Below are 25,309 nucleotides of genomic sequence, written 5' to 3' on the forward strand. Positions count from 1 at the left end.
TTGAATACTCTGGAATACTATGAAACTCACTCAGAGAAACAAATGGCATTAGTGTTTTTAGATGCACAGAAAGCATTTGATAATGTGAATTGGCAATTTATGTTGATACAATTGGAGGAGATGGGTTTTGGAGATAGGTTTACTAAAGCACTAAAAGCAATATATAACAAGCAAACAGCAAGAGTAATGATAAATGGAGAATTGACAGAAAACTTTAACATTCATAAAGGAACCAGACAGGCTGTCCATTATCCCCATTATTGTTTGTATTGACTTCGGAAGTTTTGAATAGAAATATTAAGAAAAATGAAGAAATAAAGGGAATGAAAATAAAAAAGGAAGAATATAAATTACAAGCTTTCACAGACGATTTGGTTTTTATATTGGAAGAACCATTGGAAACAGGCCCTAAGTTAATTAGAGAAATAGAGGAGTTCGGTGAAGTAGAAGGATTGAAAATAAACAAAGAAAAAACAAAAATCTTGGCAAAAAACATAACAGAAAAACAAAAGAAAAGATTAATGGACAAATTAAATATTCAAATTACAAAAAAAGTGAAATATTTAGGGATACAAATGATAGCTAGATGTGGAACACTTAAAGAAGATAATTACAAGAGATTACTACAACAGATTGCGATAGACTTGGACAAAATGGAAAAACATATAACTATCTTTAATAGGTAGAATAGCGACAATTAAAATGAACATATTGCCAAAAATATTATACTTATTCCAGACAATTCCAATAAGATTGAAAAAAAATACTTTGAAGATTTAAATAAAATGATGTTGAAATTCATTTGGCAGGGGAAAAAGACAAGAATACCTGTTATCTTATAATTGCTTGATTAAATAAATAAATAAATAAATAAATAAATAATCAAGATAAAATTACTGCAGGACGCAAGGGTGATGGGGGTTTTGGATTACCCAGTTGGGAACTATACTATCAGGCAAGAATATTGATGTGGATGAATGAATTGATTATATCGAAAAATGCCAGATTATTAACATTAGAAGGGCATGATTTACAATTGGGCTGGCATGCATTTTTATGGTATAAAAATGGATACATGGACCAAGTAGGTTAACTCTTTGTTATAATCCTCAGGCAAAATTCCCAATAAAAATGTCTCTGGATATGGATATTTTAGGAGACACTACATTAGGGATGCTTTATTAACAGTATGGGAAAAAATAAGAGATTATCACTATATGAAAATACCAGTCTGGTTATCAACATTAGAAGCTTTTACATATCCATAGCTTTTTTAAAAGGAACATATTATTAGATATGAAGAAATTTTAAATGAAAAGGGTGAACTCAGAACAAAGCAAGAATTAGAGTTACAAGGGATAAAAATGAATTGGTATTAGTATTTGCAAATACATACAAGGTATGAGAAAGATATTAAGATGGCTGGGTTTTATAAGGAATTGACTGAATTGGATAAAATCCTAACAGGCATTGAAGAGAAGTTGATTAAAAATTATATGGTTACTTACTAGGAGTGAAATTAGAGGAAGAACAAGTTAAAGAATCAATGAATGCATGGGGGAAAAACTTTGGATATGGAATAGACTTGGATAAATGGCAGATACTATGGTCTAGAACAGGGGTCGCCAAGCTTTTGGACCTCAGGGACCACCAAACTCATAATTTTAAATCCCAGGGACCACTAACCAGTTCTGTGGACGTGGCTTAATTTGTGGGTGTGGCTTGGTGGTCATGTGACTGGCTGGGCATGGCTTCTATGTAAATATTATAAATATTTATATAAATATTGATTTTTTTATAAAAAAGAGCAACTTTTATCCAAAAGCAGGCAAAGCAGGCAGGCAGATTGAGTTGCTCACAGAATCACAGATTCATTCAGAAATCTATCTATCTGCCATTGGCTAGCTCAGTCTGTCACATAAAATTTGCTTGCAAGCAAACACATAAAATTTTCTAGCAAGCAAACTCACAAAATTAATTCACAACACACCATTTATATAAATATTGAATTTTTTTATAAAAAAGAGCAACTTTTACCCAAATTCAGGCAAAGCAGGCAGGTAGATTGAGTTGCTCACAGAATCATTCAGTGATCTATCTATCTGCCATCTGCTAGCTCAGTCTCTCAAATTTGCTGGACGTGAGTCTGCGCTGAATAATAGAACCTTCAGTCCTAATCTAAAATCTTCCGCACAGCAGAACACCTGATGGTCGAAAAAAGGAAAAATAGCAATTTAGCAGGCAAGTTTGCAGGGTAAGGAGTGAGTAGGCGGGGAGGGTCCCCAGGGGCCATGTGGATGGCGTAGCCTTGTGTTTCTGTGTAGCCTGGATTAATTGCTTTGGGGGGGTGATCTGGGGGTGAGACCCACCGTTGGAGACCGTTGGTATAGAAACTTAACTATTTCAACAGCTTATAAAGAGAATTTGTATAAGATGTTTTACAGGTGGCACTTACTCCCATTGAGAATTGCCAAGATGTTTAAAGATAAGTCAGCGAAGGGCTGGAAATGTCAGAAGTTACCAGGATCATACTACCATATGTGGTGGACATGCACAGAAGCTAAAAAATATTGGACTAGAATACATATGTGGTTGGAGAAAATGATAAAACAACCTATAGATTTAAAACCAGAGACATTTTTATTGGGAATTTTGCCTGAGGATTATAACAAAGAGTTAACCTACTTGATTATCAATGTATTAACAGCAGCCAGGATTGTATTTGCACAAAATTGGAAAAATGAGAAAATTCAGATGGATGAAGAAATTATTAAGAAAATAATGGAATGTGCAGAAATGAGTAGATTGACAATGGCAATTAGAGAACAACAGGAAAAAGTTTATTATAAAATTTAGAATTTATTTTATGAATTGCTAGATAGAAGATTAAGAAATAGAAATATGCAAGTACAGTATAATATCTATTACTGATAATTGAATGAGTTAGACAGTAAGTAAATGAATGTGAAATATATTATTGAAAGTCAATAAATATAATGTTAAGGCTAATATAAGAAGTGATTTATGTGATATAAAATATTGATTAGAAGGATTACAAACATATATAAGTAAAATATGTATGATAATGTTATTATGTGCACAAAGAAATGTGTACCCAACTGACACACTGATGAACAGAAAGAAGGTTTTATTTGTTTGTTTTTGTTGTTGTTATAAAAATAAAAAAAATATTAATAAAAAAAAAGATTCAGGTTTTCCCAGATGTGCTGGTATACCTACTCTAATAAAAGGAACTTTTGAGAAAATGCCTGTCTGAGTTTTTGATTGGAGCTGGGTTTTTTAGGAACCCTGACAGTAAGTCTATCCATTTCATTTTATTGATTTATTTGATTTGTCAATCACTTACAAGATACAGGTATAAGAATAAACATAGTTTTGAATACTTGAGACGGATACTTATAAGAAAAATAAAAAGAAACAATAGGACAGGGATGGTAGGCATGATTAGTGCGCTTATGCACTCCCCCTACAATTCTGCCCAATCTAGTTAGTATCTTCTCTCTTGCATTTTCTTTGTTGTGTTAACTATAAAGAGGAGTGAAACATGGGCCTAGGGGTTCTTTTTCTCTCCTTTTTTCATAGAGAGATCCCATTTTATCAGGGTTCCTTAATAAATTGCTTTTTAATGATCTTCTGACTCAGTTGCTTATGGGAAGGTAAGCTGAGTCAGAATCTAGGGCCAAATTTGGCTTTCAGTACAAAGTTTCAAAAATTAGAAATGGGCCAGGCAACAACCTGCCTTCCAACAATTGGGAAGTAATGGAGGAAAGCAAGAGTATAATTGAATCCTGCTATTTTTAATAATAATCCCAACACTGCTATAGAAATGCCATGGCCTCACGGGATTCCCTAAAGAAATACTATACTATATACTATACTATAGATAGTCCTCTACTAATGACCACAATAAAGTCCAGAACTTCTGTTGCTGAGCGAGCCAGTTGTTAAATGAGTCATGCCCAATTTTATGAACTTTTTTCTGCATTTGTTAAGTGAATCATCGCAGCCATTAAATGAATTGCACGATTGTTAATTGAATCTGGCTTCCTCCAGTGTCATTGACAGAAGCTGGCTAGGAAAGTCGCTAATGGCAATCACGTATATTTGCAGGATATTGCAACTGTCATAAATACATGCCAGTTGCCAAGCCTCTGAATTTTGATCATGTGACTGTGGGTACCCTGCAATGGTCACAAGTGTGAGGACAATGCTGATGTAATTTCAAGTGGTCACAGTATGAATTTACTGTAAGTTGAAAACTACCTGTAATGACAAGAAACTAACTTCATGGAGTCCTCAACTAACAACCATTCCTTTAGTGACCATTCAGTTACAATGGCCCTGAAATGTGATTTATGACTGGATTTCACAGATACAACCACTGCAGCATCCCCATGGTAACGCGATCAAAATTCAGGTAACATGATCACCACTGGAAACCTTCCCAGCTGCCTCTGCATCAAAGTCAGGGGGGAGGAGGAGCCGGATTCGCTTAACAACTACATGATTCACTTATCAATGATTTGCTGAACAACAGTGGCAAAAAAAAAGTTCATAAAACGGGACGCAAGTCATGTAACAACTACCTTGCTTAGCAATGGAAATTTTGGGCTCAGTTATGGTCATACATTGAGGACTATCTGTCCACAACCCTGTAAGGCAATCCTCGACTTACTACAGTTCATTTAGTGACTGTTCAAATGTTACAACGGCACTGAAAAAAGTGATTTAAGGATGTTTTTCACACGACTTGCACCATTTCCATGGTCATGTAATCCAAATTCAGGGCTTAGGAATTGACTCATATTTATTACTGTTGTTGCATCCTTTTGCGGCCTTCTGACAAGCAAGGCCAATGGGAAAACCAGATTCACTTAACAACCATGTTACTAATTTAACAACTGCAGTGATTCACTCAACACCTGTGGCAAGAAAGTCCAAAAAATGGAACAAAGTTCACTTCACAAATGTCTCACTTAACAACAGAAATTTGGGGCTGGATCGTGGATGTAAGTTGAGGACTACCTGTATTGCTTTTTAAAAATAAAATAAAAAATAATCTCCGGTCTACAGCCTTGGTTTCCAGTTACTTACCACATTAGGCATACAGTATGTGCCTTCATAAGCACAAAATAAAATAATCTCCCTGGGTGGGGCTGGAAAAAATGCAATACTCTCCTTCCTCCACCCCGCCCACCCCATGCTTCAACCCTCTTCCTCCCACCCCACAGATTAATTCCCTATTCTGTTCCAAAATGGGACGGGGATTTCAACACTAGCAGGCAGCTTTCCAACCCCTAAAATGTAGATGCAAAAATCGTACTTCATGTCCGACTCACCGGAAACCTTGCAAGCAAGCCAAGAGGATAGCTGGGGGAGTGCTGGCAATGTGTCTGCTTGGTGGGGCTGAGAAGGGTACAAGAATGAACTCAAGACAGCTGCTCCCATAGCAGACAGTTGGGGGATGTCAGCTGTCGGGGGTAGGGGGTGGGGGAGATATATTTTTGGGCCTGCCACGGGGGTGGATAAACTTAGGATTAGAGTCTGAAGACTGGGTCAAGAAATAGAACAAGGGAGGCAAAGATTAAGTAGGGTGCAGGGAAGGGAAGCTGAGGTTACTGGTCGGCAGCTGGCGGCCCTTCAAATGAAAACTGACCTGTGTATAAATTCTATAGGACCATTCACTTTGGTGTACTGATTAAATCAGAGAAGTAATACTGTGGTGCAGGGGTGTCAAATTCAAGGCCTGGGGCCCAGATCCGGCCCTCAGGGTGTTCAGATCTCACCCGAGGGGCCACCCTGGAAACAGCAAAGGACTGGCCTGCGGTGCTTCTGCCAGTGAAGACAGAGCTTGTGGCCCCACATGTGGCCCTCCCGAGCTCCATTTTCACTGGCAGAAGGTTGCAGGAGGTCGTCGCAGCTGAAAACAGAGCTCAGGAGCCAGTGGTGGGATTCCATTTTTTTTACTACCAGTTCTGTGGCCGTGACTTGGTGGGTGTAGCAGGGGAAGGATATTGTAAAATCTCCAGTCAGAGGTGGGATTTGCCGGTTCTCTGAACTACTCAAAATTTCTACTACTGGTTCTCCAGAATTGGTCAGAACCTGCTGAATACCACCTCTGTCAGGAGCCCATTTTTGATAACAAAGTGCTTGGGCCACCACAGGCCCACCCTGGCCACACTCACCCCATCTCCTGAGATCAAACACAACCCTGATGTGTCCCTTAATGAAATCAAGTTTGACACCCCGGATCTATGATATGCCATACACTAAATAAGAAAATGTTAAGGGTAGGAATGGTAGCTGGTGGCTTCTGGAAGCTCCTTCTCATCCTTTATTTCCAAATCACTGCTGACCCACAGGAGGGGACAGAGAATGATGGTTAAGTGGTTAAGGCACCAAGCTAAAAAGCAAGTGACTGTGAGTTCAAGTTCTGACTTAGCCATGAAAGCCAGCTGAGTGACTCTTGCCCAGTCATTCTCCCTCAGCCCAACCCACCTCACAGGGATGTTGTTGTGGGAAAATAGGAGGAAAGCCTATTGAATATATTCACTGCCTTGAGCTATTTGTAAAAATAATAAAAGTCAGAATATCAATAAATAACCATTTAAAAACTTAACTATACTTCCATGCCTTCTCTTTCTTTTGGGAAAAAAAATATATACAGGTAATTCTTGACTTATGACCACAGTTGACCCTCAGATTTCTGTTGCTAAGCAAGATAAGTTGTTCAATGAATTTTGTCTCATTTTAGAACCTTTCTTGCCACAGTTGTGAATCACTGCAGTTGTTAAGTTAGTAACACAGTTAATCTGGCTTCCCCATTGACTTTGCTTGTCAGAAGGCTGCAAAAGGTGATCACATGACCTCTGGACACTGCAACCATCATAAATATGAGCCAGCTGCCAATCAAACATAACCACAGGAAGGCTGCAACAACCCCGTAAGGATGAAAAACAGTCATAAGTCACTTTTTTTCAATGCTGTTGTAACTTTGAATAGTCACTAAAAAAAAGAATTGTATCCAATGGTGGGATTCAATCAGTTTGCACCACTTTGGCCGAATCAGTTGTTAAATTGCTATCTGGCTCCGCCCCTCCCCTCCCCGGAGTCCCTGTACACTCTGTGTGGCTCCCAAGAGGCTTCAGGGAGGCCTACAAGGCCCAAAAGGGAGCATGGCACCCATGGCCCTTTTTTGCTCCCAGGAGGCTGCAGGAAGGCCTACTAAGCCCAAAATGGGGTTTGGAGGGATGGCATGCTTCCCTGGCCTGTTTTGCTCTCAGAGGGGTGCAGGAGGCCAAGGGCTATCTGTCACACCCCCTGGCCACGCCCACCATGGCCATGCTCATCCAGCCAGTCATTAGGACAGAGAATTGGTTGTTAAATTATTTTAATCCCACCACTGATTGTATTGACTAAGTTTTGGTGCATTGGAGTACCAAATCAGCAACATAGTTTTAGGCCTAGAGGCTGCCCCTCCACCTACTCTTCCTCCCAGGACCCTTGCAACCATTTCTTCCCAGACATGCTGAGGGAAAAGAAAAATGCAAACCTGATAGAAGGAAACACGTTCTTCCTCTGACCTCTGGAGAGCCCCGTCTCTCACTATACTTCCATTTTGGAGAAGGAACAACAATAACCCAAAAAACCTGCACAGACATTCAGGAAAATAGGCTGGAGGATTGGGTCTTTTGGGACACTTAATGTGGGCCGGTAGACCCTGTCTAAGGCCAGAACAGGAAAGAGAAGATAGGACAATCCCCTGCCTATTATTTATCTGTCAGGATCTGCGGCCGAGGAGTAACAGGAGTATCGGATCGAGGTTGCTATGGCGACCTCCCCATCCACCCGACCACCCACCCAAGTGGTACCTTGAGATTTCCAAATGAGGAATGACTTCCTTAACAGCTGCGTGGGGGTGGGGTGGTTTAACCAAGCCAAGAAAGCTCTTTTCCCATCCAAACCTGAAATCTCTGCAACAGAAACCGTCTGGCCGAATTTCTGCCTGTCATTTCTAATGTGTGTGTGTGGGAAAAACCCAGCAGATTATTCTGCAGGGTTTTTTTTTTTTTTACACCAAGTTGCTCAGCCTACTACACCAAGGCCTTGGAAGCTGCAGAATTCACAGCCAAATCCATGTGCGGAGCTGATGACAGTGAAAGACACTCAGATTTGCAGAATTTTTCCGGTTTTTTTTTAAATGCATAGAAGAGCTATGTTCTGGTGCAGGGGTGTCAAACTCAAGGCCCGTGAGCCGCATCCGGCCCACAGGGTGCTTAGATCTGGTCCATGGGGCCAACCTGGAAATAGAAATGACCGGCCCATGGCCCTCCTGAGCTCCATTTTCACTGGCAGAGGGTTGCAGGAAGCCGTCGCAGCTGAAAACGGAACTCGGGAGCCCGTTTTCACTTGCAGAGCGCTCGAGCCATTACAGGAGCCCCTGACATGACATTGATATTGACCTGGCCATGCCCCCCCTTGCTGATCCCCTGAGGTCAAACACAACTCTGATGTAGCCCTCAATGAAATTGAGTTTGACACCCCTACTCTGGTGCAATTGGCAAAGCTGCTTGGAGCAGTTTCGAAGATGTGCAGAAATTTTAAAGGCAGTGATTTATAGCAATAAATATATTTATTATTATTATTTTATTACAGAGCCAGTTTGGTCTAGTCTAGTGAGAGCCAGTTAAGGCATCAAGCTGTCAAAACAGGAGACAAAGTTCAAGTCCTGCCTTAGCCATGAAAGCTGGCTGGTGATTTTGGGTCTCTCTCTCTCTCTCTCTTTCTCTCTCTTTCTCTCTCTCTCCCCCTCCCTCTCCCTCCCTTCCTCCTTCCCCCGCTCTGTCTCTCTCCCCACAACCACCTCACAGGGTTGTTGTTATGGGGAAAAACAGGAAGGGAAAGTTGTATTAGGTATGTTCACTGCCTTGAATTATTAATAAAATAATAAAGATGGGATACAAATAAATGTTTTGTTTGACTGTTAGCTCTCTGCCCCTCGTAGGCTTTGATATTTAACATTCCAGCTTGAAAAAACAGTCCACTGGGATGTGAATAGCAGGTTGTCCTATTTTTTCCTAGTCTTTAATGTATACATTATAAACTGCTAGGTTTATAATTAAGGCAGTAGAACTAAGAACCATTAAATAGATCAGGTTATCCTTCAAAGGTGATGTCTTTATCTGATTGCTGATTCTTGTATTTACCACATACAGGATGAATTTAATTTTTGCATTTTCATTCATCTATTTTACCGTGGAATTAGATCCTGTATTTTATTTTTTCATACAGTCTCAGACTAACCAATCCATAAGCTACTAATAATAAATGCTAAGAACTCTTCCAAGTATATGGTTTATGCCTTGCTGGCTGAGGGAGTTGAAAGTTGCTGAGTTGGAAAAACTCTGTCCTACATTCTGCAACCTGGAAGAATCCCATAATAAGTGGCTTGAAGAGCATTTAATTAATTTATTATTTTAAACCAATACTTCCATGATCCCAGAGAAGCAGCTAGTGTTTTATTAAATGTAATTTCCACTGACCTTTTCATTAAACAGGTGAGAAAGTCGAAATAGGTATCAGAAAACTAAAGAATATTCTAATAATCCTGTAAGGAATGAAGCAATCAAATTACAAAGCTGGTAAGATTCTTATGCAATTTCTGTAGAGGAATGCCATAAAGGTTTACACGCTCTCCCTTTTAAGCTCTTTCCTCTGACTGGTATTTTTAATAAACTGAAGCCCATAAAAATATGACACAGATGGTTGCCAAAATTCTTTAGCTGAGGCATACTGATTCATAAGTGTATGACCTGGGCTGAACATTATTTTATGTTCTTCCTTTATTTAGTTTGGTGTGCTGAAATATCCAGCATTCATTACTGCAGTTATTTTTCCTTTCTTTTTTGACTGTGTGTGTCTGTGTGTGTGTGTATACTTCTCATAACTGAATAGTTTCCTCTTATATTCTTCTCCTTTTCGAGTCTAACCCAATGGCTTGAGCATATTGCATTGCATTGATATTATTATTTTCCACATAACGTTAATTCTCAACTTACAACCACAACTGACCAAAATTTCCATTATTAAGTAAAGCGAGAGTTTTACCCCATTTTATAACCTTTCTGCCACAGTTGTTCAATGAATCATTGCAGTTGTTAAGTAAATGTGTGGTCATAAAGCGAATCTGGCTTTCCCCATTGCTGGTGAGAAGCCAGGTAGGAAGGTTACAAAATGTCGATCATACGACCCCAGGACAGTGCAACTGTCATAAATGCATGTCAGTTGTCAAGCCCGTGAATTTTGATCATGTGACCATGGAGATGCTACAGTGGTTGTAAGTGTGACAAATAATAAGTTACTTTATTAGTACTGTTGTAACTTCACTAACAAGGGATGAGGTGGCTCAGTGGCTAAGACACTGAGATTGTTGAGCAGAAAGTTCAGCAGTTCGACGGTTCGAATCCCTAGCACCGCGTAACGGAATGAGCTCCCATTACTTGTCCCAGCTTCCGCCATCCTAGCAGTTCGAAAGCATGTAAAAATGCAAGTAGAAAAACAGGGACCACTTTGGTGGGAAGGTAACAGTGTTCCGTGCGCCTTCGGCATTTAGTCATGCCGGCCACATGACCACCGGAGATGTCTTCAAGCAGCGCAGGCTCTTCGGCTTTGTAATGGAGATGAGCACTGCCCCCTAGAGCCAGAAACGACTAGCATGTATGTGCAAGGGGAACCTTTACCTTTACCTCCAGTAAACGAATGGTTATAAATTGAGGATTATCGTGTGTGTGTGTGTGTGTGTGTGTGTAGTATAGAATAGAATAGAATAGAATAACAGAGTTGGGAAGGGCCTTAGAGGTCTTCTAGTCTAACCCCCTGCTTAGGCCGGAAACCCTGTTCCATTTCAGACAAATCTCTTCTTAAAAACTTCCAGTTTTTAACAGAGAGGCAGTTTCTGTAAGCAACACCAGAATGTTTCCTTCCTGCCTTCCTTACAGGATTAGGCCAGTAATTTCTTCTAACAACCGATTCTCTGAACTGCTTAGAATGTTAACAACCAGTTCTAGCAAATAGGTGCGAACTGGTAGAATCCCACCCCTGGTTTTAGCCTCCAGTCTCGTAATCATCTTTGTTACTCTTCCCTGCACTGTTTCTAGAGTTCCAACATCTTTTTTATGTTATGGCAACCAAAATTGGTTGCAGTTTTGTATATGTACATATGTATGTTAATTTCTGCTTTGCTTTGTTGGTTACCTGTGTACATTTTTTGTATTTTAAGACAGATCAATACAAAAATGTGTTGAAGAAATAAGTGTATAGAAAAAAATATTTTTTTGATGTTTCACAATTAAAAACATACCAGGTTTCCTTTGGAGAGCCATATCAAACGTTAGAAAATAAATGCCAAATTTTCACATTTTAAGGATCAAATATTATAGACATCTGTCTTCATGGAACTGGAGGCAGGAAGTGGAGTTAAGCGTTTCACCAAACCCGGATTGTTTTGACTCAGCTTCTCAACTGAACAACTGTGATGTGTAGTTGATTTATGGATTAGGACAATCTGTGAGCCCAGCCAATTCAACAAGCCATGATGACAGCAAACTATGGTTTAAAGCTGTGAACAGGTCCATCTGCTACAGTAGAAGATAATTTCCTGATGAACTCTAAACTCAGCTATTCTACAGAAACAACATGGATGAAAATGTCCATCACCCCATAAAGAAGTTTATCAGAATTACTTTCTTTTAGGATCTTTGCGATCCTTCCTTCTTGTTCCACAGAAAACTTCACATTTCATCTCTACTTTAGTCTGGGTTGATATACCGGTAGTCCTTGATTTACAAAAGTTTGTTTAGTGACCATTCACAGTTACCACAGCACTGAAAAAAGTGATAACTATATTTCACACATTTGACTTGCAGTATCCACATGATCAAAATTCAAGACACTTTGGCAACTGACTCATATTTATGACGGTTGCAGTGTCCTGGGGTCATGTGATTGACTTTTGCGACTTTCTCCCAAGCAAAACCAACAAGAAAGCCAGATTCATTTAACAACTCTGTCACTAACTTTACAACTGCAATGATTCACTTAACAATGGTGACACGAAATGGGGGCATCTGCCAAGCAGCTGAACTTTGATCACATGACCCTGGAGATGTTGCAATGGTCGTAAGTGTGAAAATTTCTTTTTTTTCTTTAATGACACTAAGAGGCCTCAAACATTTACTGAATTAACTATGGGGCAGAAATGATAAATTGTTAATAATAAATCATTAATAATAAACGAATGCAGGTACCGTATTTGCCGGCGTATAAGACGACTTTTTTGCCCTAAAAAACATGCCTCCAAGTGGGGGGTCGTCTTATACGCCGGTAAATACATTGTCACTCGGTGCAAGAGCGACGGGGCGGAGCTCCGCAACTTGCGAAGCCCCTTCAAGCCCAGCCGAAGTCTCTCTTCCTCCTCCTCCTCCCACCCACCCACCCACCCTCCGCCCGGCTCGGGCGCTGCGGAGGCCAATCTGGAGGTGGGGTGGGGGTGGAGCGGGAGGGTCTCTGGCGGGCCGCGCCCAGCCAGCCCCGAGCAGCGTAATGGCCGGGGGAGTGGGGGGAGAAGGTGGTGGGGGTGGACTGTGGCGCCCCTCCTTCTGGGCAGCGGGCGGGGGCGGCAATTTGCTCCTCCGCTTCTCCCTCCCTCTTTGAAAGACCGGGAGGGCTGTGCTTGGGGCGGGGGTGTCCTCAGGAAGTTCCTGATGGGACCCCGCTGGGCAGGGCCACCCGGCTCCCGAGCTGCTTTCCAGGGTCCCCTTGGGAAGAAAAGGGTCCGGTGGGCGGTGGAAGAAGGCGAGCGCCCTCCTCCCGCCCCCTGTCCCGTCCCGTCCCTCCTCTTGTCCCCTCCTCCCCTCCCCGCTTAAGAGAGAAAGATCTGCCTCCCTGCACCGAGCTTCCACCCGGCGCCGCGTCTCCCGGCCAGCGCGCGCTGCGACCTGGGAACCGGCCAAGCGACTTTAAAACCGAGCGGAGGCCAGAGATAGCGGAATTACCCTCCACACCACACACACACACACACACACACACAGAGAGAGAGAGAGAGTTGGCAGCTGTCCATCCCCCACCCTTGGAGTCGATGGCACGCACGCGGGGCTGTCACAAAGAAAGGGAGAGGAATTGAGTGCCAGCCTGAGAAAGACGAAGCTGCCTCTCTAAAGCATTTTGGTGGCTTTGTAAGTTTGGGGGAAAGGGGTTGGGGGTGTCAATCAAGAATTATATCCAGAATACCCCAAGTGTTACAACTTACCGTATTTGCCGGCGTATGAGACGACTTTTTTGCCTTGAAAAGCATGCCTCCAAGTGGGGGGGGTCGTCTTATACTGCGAGTATATAACAAAAACTATATTTTGAGTGGAAATGTTGGGGGCTCGTCTTATACGCCCAGTCGTCTTATACGCCGGCAAATACGGTAATTCTTGGCTTACGGCCACAACTGAGCCCAATTACTAAGTAAGACAATTTGTTAAGTGAGTTTTGCCCCATTTCACCATCTATCTTGCCACAGTTGTGGCAATTGAATCACTGCAAGTTGTTAAGTGAATCTGACTTCCCCACTGAATTTGCTTGTCAGAAGTTTTCATGACCTTGGGACATGTAACTGTAATTAATGTGAACCACTTGCCAAGTTATCAATTATTTTTTTTAAAAAAATGTATTGTACATTTCCACAATTACAAATCTCTTATATATTCTTTACAACACTGTGACATCGACAAATTCACATATATCTACATACATATATACTTTTAATTCTTATTTCTATAGTCTAACCAGCTATACCACTTATCCCAGACTGTGTAATATTCCGGTTCTTCTCTATCTTGCAGTTCTAAAGTGAGTTTAAACAACTCTACACAGTCCAACACTTTCTTTATTACCATACCATCGGAAGGGGTACTGTCCAATTTCCAATTTTGTGCAAAGGCAATTCTTGCCACTATATGCACTATAATATATTTGGTGTTTTTTTTTACTGAATTCTCCTCTAATTATTCGTAATAAAAACATTCCGGGTTTAAGTTCAATTTGAAGACCTACAATTTCCTGTAACCAATTTCTTATTTTTACCCAGTATTTCCTTGCTTCGGGGCACAACCACCACATATGAAAAAAGGTACCATGTTTTTGTTTGTACTTCCAGCATTCTGGACTCATATTTGGATATATCTTTGCCAATCTTGCCGGTGCTAAATGACAGTGATAAAACATTTTGTAGAAGGTTTCCTTGCAGGCAACATACATTATTTATAATATTTTGTCCAGAATTTTTCCCAGTCTTCTAATTGAATATTATACCCAAAATTCCTTGCCCAGGCTATCATAGATCCTTTAACTATTTCTTCTTCCCTATCAAACCTTAACAAATAATTATACATTTCCGTTATAAATTTCTCTTCTGATCCTAATAGAATTTTGTCTAATTGTTGTTGTTCCCTATCAATGCCAGTCAAGCCTCAATTTTGATCATATGACCATAGGGAGGCTGGAATGGTCATATGTGTAAAAATTATTATAAATCACTTTTTCAGTGCTGTTGTAACTTCGAACAGTCACTAAATGAACTGTTGTAAGTCAAGGACTACCTGTATACAGTACTAGAATCCAAGCAAAGCGACAAAAATTAGGGAATAAAATGTAAACAAAGGCATCCATTACCTGAAGCAAGTCTTTGGGGTACTGTCTTGGAATTTTTCTTTTTCTCTCAATCAAATACTCCAAAAATAAAAGTCAAGGTGGTGCTGATTTGGCCTCCTTAACAAACAGGAGTGGGAGACTAACCCCATGCAATCTACAGCCCCTTCAGGAATTCTCAGCCCTCAATCCCTTTCTGATAAAGACAGGAAATGCGTCTTTCCTGAACCAGGAAACAGCAATGTTTAATTTAGAATACTCTCCCACTGTCAGAGAAAAGCAAAAATAAAAAATAAAAAAAGAGACCGGAAAGAAAAACAAATCAGGAATCATAACCTAAAGTAAATTTTCCTAGCTCCTGTGTGTGCATGAGTGCCTGCACACCCACAGGCATGATTCTGGACCAGGAGAAGAAAAAAAAAACCTGGGTGAAATAAAGACTTTACACACAAAGCAATGGAGGGCTAGGAAACAGCAAACATAGCAGTATATTTGTATATACTTAAATATTGCTAGATAAATCTATCATCATCCTCTCTTTTAATGACCCCATAATCCCTTGCGGGGTGGAGTCTGGGCATCTGAATGGAGCTGATTGTTTACTGGCCAGATGCCCTTCCTGTTGCCAATGCAGAGTTTTGTTCAGCAGATATATTCTCAGTGTGTCCAGAGTGAGAAATATCTGCCTCTACCTAGGATCAAACTCATAGCCTCCTGATTGTGAAGTGAGAGCTCCACCATTTGTCTGCCTGCCTGCCTGTCTATTTCTATCTATCTATCTATCTATCTATCTATCTATCTATCTATCTATCTATCTATCTATCATCTATCTATCTATCTATCTATCTATCTATCTATCTATCTATCTATCTATCTATCATCTCTATAATCTCTCTATAGATAGATATATCTATATTATTATTACCTTTATTGTCAGAGTACAACATGTGACAATGAGATGAACCTCCCTTCGTGCACCCTCACCCCCACACAACTCACAGTGAGGACAGAAGTCCCAATCTTATTACGCTCTATGACCTTGTTGCACAACGTGCCGGCCCCACAAGACTGTCATACTATGTTGGCATGAAGTTATTTTCCGTTCAGAAGTCTGACAGCCCACGGGTAGAAACTGTTCTTCAGCCTGTTGGTGCGGCTGGCTATGCTTCTATATCTCCTACCCGACAGTAGGAGAGTGAAGAAGTGCTGACCGGGATGTGAGTCATCCCTGATAATTTTCCTCACTCTTCTAAGGCATCGAGCCCTAGCGTTGTCATCTAGTGATATCAGGGGACATCCCACAATGTTTTGGGCTGTGCTCACCACCTTCTGTAATGTCTTTCTATCCGCAGCTGTCAAACCAGCATACCACACCGTAATGCAATATGTGAGGATGCTTTCTATATATCTATAACTACATCTGCCAGTCTGTCTGTCTGTCTGTCTGTCTGTCTGTCTATATCTCTAGATAGATAGATAGATAGATAGATAGATAGATAGATAGATAGATAGATAGATAGATAGATAGATAGATAGACAGATGTAGATATAGATAGATATATATACACACAGAGACAGACAGAGAGAGGGACAGAGAGAGACAGAGACAGAGTCAGAAAGAGAGGATAGATAGACAGACAAACAGCTTTATAGCAGTATATTTAATCAAGGAGAGAACTAACCTAGAACTAAGAAGAAATTTCCTACAGAACAATTAATCAGTGGAACAACTTGCCTCCAGAAGTTGTGAATTCTCCAACACTGGAAGTTTTTAAGAAGAGATTGGACAACCATTTGTCTGAAGTGGTGTAGAGTTTCCTGCCTAAGGAGGGGGTTGGACTAAAAGACCTCCAAGGTCCCTTCCAACTCTATTATTCTTTATTCTACATTTGCTGCAAGGAAAATCAAAAGCTTATTTCCATTTCTTTGTACTCTTTCTGCATTTTGCCTTTTTTTCTTTTTCTCTCTTTTCTCCTTCGACTTTCTCTTAAGTTTGTTAGTTAACCTATTCTTTGTAAAAGTTTCCATTAAAATGTATCAAAAACACCATTATGCATAGGTAGTCCTCAACTTACAACCATAATTATGCCAAACATTTCTATTGCTAAGCAAGACTCTTATTAAGTGAGTTTTGCCCCATTTTACCACCTTTCTTGCCATGGTTGTTAAGTGAAACACTGCAGCTCTTAAGTTAATAACAGAGTTGTTAAGTTACCTGCAAACAGTTGTTAATGCAAGGACTGCCCATAATGATAACTTTCTCAGCACTGTTATAACTGTGAAAGGTCGCTAAACAGAGTGGTCAGTGAGTGAGGACTACGTGTCCTGTGGCCTGATGACAAAGCAGTGGGACTTAAGAAATCATTTTTTATTTCTCCTTGGAAAGCAATCAGAGCCAATTATCCAAACAAACTGATATCCAAAGAAAAATACCAGCCCAGCAGAGCTACAGGAAATGGGAGGAAGAGAGGCATCAGATTAGAAATGGATTCATTTCCAGACTTACTTACTCCAGGTTTATGTACTATATACACAAAAGATCAGATACATTGAATTCTGTGTCAAAACAGCAGGAGAAATAAACTTCCAGGACTTCAGTAGAGAATAAGAGTACTAAAGGAGAAAGACATGCTTTGTAAACAGTTTATTTTACAGTACAGGTATACATCTATATACTCTATATTTGTATTTATTCATGTATTTATTATTTATTTATTCTGATGTGTTATGTAGTGTATATTGGAGGTAGTGAGCCTAACTTTCACTTTAATGTATGCTGATTAGTGTACATTCAAAGTGATAATAAAGTTATTATTCCATTCCATTCCATTCCATTCCATTCCAATCTATTCTATTCTATTCTATTCTATTCTATTTGCAGTCAGGTAGGAAATCCTGAAATCATTGGCTCAAAGGAAGAGACTGGACCTATGTTCCCAAGTCACTAGTCCCGTGGATCCCAACTGGCTTCCTCATTGACTCTAGCACCAATATTATTATAGGTAGTCCCTGACTTACAACAGTTCACTTAGTGACCATTCCAAGTTATGAAAACACTTACAGGGCTGCCCTTTCAATTCTAGTTCAGCAGTATAGAAGATGCATAAAACACAGGTAAATGAGCGTCTCTGTTGAAGTTAATTTCTCCCCCCACTTTGGGTTAAGCATGAGTCACCCCATTCCTCTGGTATGTTTCTTCCTCCTTCCTGTGGGGAAAACCTTGGGCATTTCCTCTGTAGGTCAGCACAAGGAAAAGGGGCCTCCCCCCCCCAAAAAAAATATTTTTATTGCACTTTTTTCAAGATTACAAATCTCTTTTACATTCTTTACAACACTGTGACATCGACAAATTCACATATACCTATATACATACATATACTTTTAATCCTTATTTCTATTATCTAGTCTATTATCTAGCCAGCTATACCACTTGTCCCAGACCACATAATATTCCAATTCCTCTCTGTCTTTCAATTTTAAAGTAAGCTTATCCATCTCTGCACAATCCAACACTTTTTAAAATATCATTCCCTCAGAAGGGATTGCTGTTCAATTTCCAGCTTTGTGCAAAGACAATTCTAGCCACTGTCACTATATGAAATATATTTAACTTTTTTACTGAATTCTCCTCTTATTATTCCTAGTAAGAAAAGTTCAGGTTTAAGCTCAATTTGAAGGCCTGTTATATCCTGTGACCATTTTCTTATCTTTACCCAGTATTTCCTAGTTTCGGGACAAGACCACCACATATGAAACAAAGTACCCTGTTTATGTTTGCACTTCCAACATTCAAGACTCATATTAGATACATCTTAGCCAGTCTAGCTGGTGGTAAATGCCAATGATAAAATGTTCTGTAGAGGTTTTTCCTTGTAGGCCGCGGACATAGTTAATTTATAATTTTTTGTCCATAATTTTTCCCATTCTTCTAATTCGATATTGTACCCAAAATTCCTCACCCAGACTATCATAGATCCTTTAACTATTTCTTCTTCAGTTTTAAATCTTGACAGATAAGTAGATATTTTCATTATGGATTTCTCCTCCAGTCCCAATAGTATTTTATCCAGTTTTTCTTGTTCTTTATCAAACCCGTACTCTTCTAAATCTTTTTTATACCTCGCTTGCAATTGTAAATATGGTCACCAAGCTATATTTATTCCTTGATCTCTCAATTCTTGGTTTGTTTTGAGCCTCTTTTGGTTGTCTAACAATTCACTATATCTTACCATCTTTTCTAAGTCCAATGTATTTGGATAAATCATAGCCTCCATGGTTGATAATCTACTGGGTATTTTGATGTAATGATTTTTTTAATTCTCTCCCAGACCTGTATAAGTGCACCTCTCATTTGGTGTCTATGGAAATATGAGTGTGTTTTACTCTTCTTTTCCCAAATGAAGGCATGCCATCCTATTTGCAAATCATAACCTTCTAATATTAGGATCCCTTTATTATTCAGATTTATCCAGTCTCTTATCCATGCTAATGCCGTTGCGTGGTAGTATAGCTCCCAATCTGGGAGTCCGAAGCCACCTCTGCTTCTGCTATCCTGTAACATTTTCAATTTTATTTGGGGTTTCTTCCTAGTCAAACAAATTTTGTTATTACTTTATTTAACTCCTCAAATAATTTTTTATCTTATTGGGATCATTTGAAACAAATACAGCAATTTTGGTAATATATTCAGTTTGACTGCGGTGATTCTTCCCAATAATGATAGTTGTAGTTTCCCTCAGGAATCCAGATCTTTCTTTATTTGTTGCAATAATTTATTATAGTTGTCCTCTTATTATTGAGGAGCATCTTGCCATCAACCATATTCCTAGGAATTTAAAAAGGGGCCTTTTTCACTGAAATGTGTAACAGGTAGTCCTTAGCTTACGACCATTTGTTTAGTGATTGTTCAAAGTTACAACAGAACTGAAAAGAGTGTGTGATGACCCGTAGTCTCTCAAAATAACCCCAAACCCAAAACATACATTAAAGTCCGGTAAGGTCTTCAACTTAACTTCACTGTTTTATTAGGCACAGTTTAAAGTCACAAAAGTAAATAATGAGGCAAAAAGAAAACCAAAACAAACCGCATTGATGAGTTCCGAAGCAAGCCAAGATAATTAATCATACATTCCAGGAAGATAACCGAGGAGAGTCCATGGGAAGAACGCCAGCAAAGATAAACCTCTTTCAAAGTAAACACTAAACTTTGACTCCAGCAATTCTGACTACCGCAGTTATAAACTTATATACATAGCTCCCAGCTGCAAGCTGTTACGAACTAAACAAACTCGTTCATCAATAACCCTACTAGTTTTACTTCAGTAGCAGGCTCGTAATCCTGCACTTCTGATTGGCCCGCGAATAAGCGAATCGTGATTGGCCGCCTTTGGCTGATCTGATTGGCTGACAGTGGGCCGTCTCTGATTGGACGCTTTTAGAGCGGTTAACTCAATTTCATTGGTTGTTGTGACAGCGGCTAGCTCCATAAAAGAGCTGCTGCTGCCCAAGCACTTCGCTCTGTTCTGAATTCACTATTAAAGAGTTGAGTCACTACCCGATGCCTCGTCTCCTTTATTGCGCCCACTCCTCCAGATCTAACACTGGCGACGAGGATGGGATACGGAGACGATAGAGCTGACTGAGCACTTGCTGAGTACCGAACAGAGCACGTGGCTAAGAGAGCGCCAACAACGGCAAGATGGCCAGCGGCGCCATACCACCCGCTCCATTTGACCCAGCTAACGAAGACTGGGACTCGTATATAGACAGGTTCCAGATGTTCCTGGAGACCAACAACCTGAAGGACGCTTCGCCTGGCAAGAAACGAGCGGTCTTTCTGACCCATTGTGGGCCGGCCGTTTTTAAAATGGCTAAGGCACTTGCAAGACCTGCAGAGGTTAAGACAATAGATTGGGATAACCTCGCTCCTATCCTTCGGGCCCATTATGCACCCGCGGTGCCAACCCTCATCCGGAGACACGAGTTTTACCAGAGGGACCAATGGAAAAACGAGAGCGTTTTTCGCTGACCTCCGGAACCTGGGTGGACTCTGTGGTTTTTCAAACCTTGAGGAAGCCATGAGAGACCGAATAGTTCTGGGATTAGATGACCACGCGGCTCAGAGCAAGATCATGGCTAAAGGGGACATCGACCTCGCAGATGTCATAGCCGACGCTACTGCAGCAGAAGCAACCAGGAAGTCGGCCGCTCGAATGCGCCGCACCAACGCACCGCTTCGCCAACTTGCCAGTGATACTACGCCTTTTTCCGAGAGGCACTCAACAATGGCGCATCATGAAGACCTCGAATCCTCGTCTGATAGTGAGGAAGAAGAGGTCAACCGACTCAGGTCAGAGCGTGACCAGCGAGACCAGCGAAGCCAGAAACCTTCGCGTCAATGCGCTGGTTGCGGGGCCAATCACCCGCGATCTGACTGCAAATTCCTCGACGCACTCTGCTGTTCCTGTGGAAAGAGAGGCCACATCGCCAAGGTCTGCAGGAGTAAGCGGGGGTCAAGTCCAATCTGTAGCAACTCCCGCCAAACAACGGGCAGCCCGCCTGTAAATCGAGACCGCCTGAATCACCAATGGAACCACTACCACTACAGAAATCGAGCGCCTGCTGCGTCAGCTAGACGAGAAGAGGCGCACCAAACCATCACCATCGGTCACGCATCATCCTCGATGCAAGAAAGATCCGAGTGAAGGTCGCCATTGAGAATCGCCCATGTGCGATGGAAGTAGACTCGGGATCGTCCCTATCAATGGTCTCATGGAAAACTTTCAAACAGCTGATCCCTGACATCCGTCGCCAGGACCTCAGCACCCAAAAGATCATATTAAAGGACTACCAGGGAAACAGGATTCCAGTTATCGGGTCCCGCCACGTCCAAGTGTCCTTCAAAGACCACACCGCAACTTTGCCTCTTACCATCGTCGATCGAGACCGACCCAGCTTGTTGGGGCTGCAGTGGTTCGCTCCACTGGGGATCGAACTAGCTGGCATTCACCAGACCGGATACAGCGATTGGGAAGCGACCCTCGTCCAGGAGTTCCAGGACGTGTTCACTGAGAAACTAGGCAAGTACAAGGGGTCCCCCATATCGTTTAGCCTCAGCCCTGATGTTGCGCCCATACGCCTTAAACCTCGTCGAGTGCCTTTCGCACTCAAGCCAAAGATTGATGAACAATTGGACAAATTAATAGCCCAGGGGGTGTTGGAACCAATCGATCACGCCCGCTGGGAAACCCCGATTGTAACACCCATAAAACCTGATGGGTCGATAAGGATCTGTGGGGATTACCGGGCCACCCTAAATCACGCGCTCCAGCAGAGCGCTTATCCTGTACCTGTGGTCCAACATCTTCTTCACTCCCTGGGCGGCGGGAAAATATTTGCAAAATTGGACCTAGCCCAGGCATACCAGCAACTACCCGTAGATGCAGAGACTGCTGAGGCCCAGACGATAGTCACGCACAGAGGTGCATTTAAGTGCAATAGACTCCAGTTTGGAGTGAGTGTAGCACCAGGCATCTTCCAAAGCCTGATGGAATGACTGCTACAAGGCATAAAAGGGGTCGTGCCTTATTTCGATGACGTCTTGATAGCTGCCCCCACTAGAGACATTTTAGAGAGACGACTCAGAGCGGTTCTTCAGAAATTCAAAGGACAAGTATCAACTTTGTACTGAGAGGGTTGAATTCCTGGGGTACCTACTTGACAAAAAGGGAATCCATCCTACCGAAAAAAAAGTAACTGCAATAAAAAACGCCCCAAGACCCAAGAATAAAACAGACCTCCAAGCCTTCCTGGGACTCATTAACTTTTATAACATCTTCTTTCCCCAGAAGGCGACTGTAGCTGAGCCATTACACAGACTACTCGATAAGAAGGCTTCCTGGGTCTGGGGACATCGGGAAGAACGAGCATTCCAGCAAGTAAAAGATCTTTTAACCTCAGACGCTGTATTAATGCAGTATAACGAGACTTTGCCTTTAACTGTCACCTGCGATGCCTCGCCATTTGGGGTGGGAGCCATCTTAAGCCATGTTCTACCAAACGGCAATGAGGCACCTATTGCTTTCTTTTCACGAACTTTATCAAAGACTGAAAGAAACTATAGCCAACTCGATAAAGAGGCTCTCGCTATTGTATCCGCTATTAAACGTTTCCATGAATATGTTTATGGACGACCGTTTACCATAATAACCGATCACAAGCCATTGCTTGGCATTTTAGCGGGGGACAAGCCTACTCCCCACATATTATCACCCAGAATGACCCATTGGTCAGAGTTTCTAGCCGCATACGATTATCTGCTGCAACACCGCCCCGGGAAAGCCATTCCCCACGCTGACGCCTTGAGTCATTCTCCGCTACCGGAAGCCATCGACGATCCAGCTCCAACTCTAACTGCACTCTAAATTGAAACTCTCCCTTCACCACCCCTGACTGCACGAGACATCGCCGCGGAAACGAAAAAAGATCCTGTATTGGCTCGAGTCCTCAGCTGGGTGGAACGAGGTTGGCCTGACAACGAACCCAATGACGTTTTCGCGCCTTTCAAAAACCGACAGACTGAACTGTTCTCCCAGAAGGGCTGCATTTTGTGGGGAGACAGAGTCGTCATCCCCGAAAAATTACAACATGTAGTTCTAAAACTTTTGCATGATGGTCATCCAGGCATCGTGCGAATGAAGGTGTTGGCAAGAAGTTACGTGTGGTGGCCAGGTATTGATAAACAGATAGAAGCCTGGGTGGCCACCTGCAACAAGTGCCAGGAAATCCGCGCGGCCCCACCAAAGGCAACTCCAACTGAGTGGGAAGCACCTCGTGGTCCCTGGTCCCGCATCCACATTGATTTTGCGGGACCCACCAAGGGACACACTTTTCTCATAACAGTGGATGCCTATTCCAACTGGCTCGAGGTCCACAAAATGAAAAGCACCACCACAGAAGCCGTCGTTAAAAAATTAAATAGACTATTCGCTACGCACGGGTTGCCGGACGTTTTAGTTTCAGATAACGGGCCCCAGTTCACTGCCCTGGCATTTGAACAGTACCTAGCAGACCAGGGCATCCGCCACGCCTTAACTTCGCCGGCTCATCCTGCCGCCAATGGCAGGGCTGAGTGGATGGTCCAATTCATAAAAAAGACTTTGCACAAAATGGAACATGGCGACATTGATGACAAAATAACCAGAATACTTCTCCTCCAACACATCACCCCGCACAGCACCACGAACAGAACCCCGGCCAAACTCCTGATGGGCCGGAAACTTCGCTCACACCTCGACCGCCTACACCCAACCTACACGCCAGAAAAACCTTGTGGATCCAGCAGCAAGTGTCGTGCGTTCAAGGTAGGTGACTTAGTCTTTGCAAAAAACTTCTCAGGTGACCCATTGTGGGTCTCCGCTACCATAACTCAACTCACGGGCCCTAGATCTTACCGTCTACAAATTAACGATGGAAAATTATGGAAGCGCCACATAGACCAACTTCGTTCCCACTTGGCACCTAACCCTATCTCCACCCCTGAATCTCTAACTGGGGGGGGAAGGGAATTCGAAGGGGCCGAAATAGAAATAACAAATGACCCGATAATCGAAGCCCAGCAGTCTGCACAACCAACCATGGGATACTCACCGTCCGGAGGAGGACCGAGCTGGGAAATCGCCTCGCCGCAGAACAGCCCGATCGTAGAATCAAGCCCAAGGAACCCGGATGACAACAGAGAGGATAGCCCTGAGTCACCGAGCGGAGAAGGGGAACCATTTTCGCCACCCGGTTCTACAAACAGCCCACCGGGGCCAGAGCCAGAGCAGAAACTGGTGGAACAGCGAAAATCGAGCAGACAGGTGAAACGGGCTGCCTACTTGTGGGAATACGTCACCCCACCCCTCAGACGGAACCTAGGGGGGAGGGGTGTTACGAACTAAACAAACTCGTTCATCAATAACCCTACTAGTTTTACTTCAGTAGCAGGCTCGTAATCCTGCACTTCTGATTGGCCCGCGAATAAGCGAATCGTGATTGGCCGCCTTTGGCTGATCTGATTGGCTGACAGTGGGCCGTCTCTGATTGGATGCTTTTAGAGCGGTTAACTCAATTTCATTGGTTGCTGTGACAGCGGCTAGCTCTATAAAAGAGCTGCTGCTGCCCAAGCACTTCGCTCTGTTCTGAATTCACTATTAAAGAGTTGAGTCACTACCCGATGCCTCGTCTCCGTTATTGCGCCCACTCCTCCAGATCTAACACAAGCCACGAGGAAGATCATGGTAATCTCCTCCTGAGTAGACCTCGCTTTTCCCTGATCCTCTCCTCCCTGCGTGACCTAGGATGGATAGGAGATGGGCCTGGATCTCACTGCTCAGCCGGCCTCTGCCCTTCCCCAGCCTCCTCCACCACCTCTGGAGCCACACTCCCACTCCCTGTTGGCTGTTCCTCTTCTCCTCAGAGTCAGTCTCCACCAGGGGCATGACAGAGTTATGACCATTTTTCACACTTATGAGTTTTGTAGCATCCCCACAGTCACATGATCAAAATTCAGATGCTTGGCAATTGACTCATATTTATGACAATTGCAGTGTCCCGG

The 25,309-nt window shown here is 42.3% G+C and overlaps 1 protein-coding gene across 6 annotated transcripts in view; it reads right to left on the reverse strand.

The window, feature by feature from the left end:
• ARHGEF15 (Rho guanine nucleotide exchange factor 15) overlaps positions 1-25,309 on the reverse strand; it is a 91,041-nt gene that overhangs the window by 36,667 nt on the left and 29,065 nt on the right. The window contains exon 1 of one of the 6 annotated variants that reach the window (XM_087947697.1): positions 14,737-14,899. The exons of the other annotated variants lie outside the window; for them this stretch is intronic. The gene's annotated coding sequence lies outside the window, so the exon portion shown is untranslated. Of the gene's footprint in view, positions 1-14,736; positions 14,900-25,309 lie in introns of those variants that run through there. 6 annotated transcript variants of the gene reach the window in all.

The sequence above is a fragment of the Notechis scutatus genome, chromosome Z (assembly GCF_049901735.1).
Source record: "Notechis scutatus isolate UNSWTSFEM ecotype Mainland chromosome Z, rNotScu1.2, whole genome shotgun sequence".
NCBI classification, from domain to species: Eukaryota; Metazoa; Chordata; class Lepidosauria; order Squamata; family Elapidae; genus Notechis; species Notechis scutatus.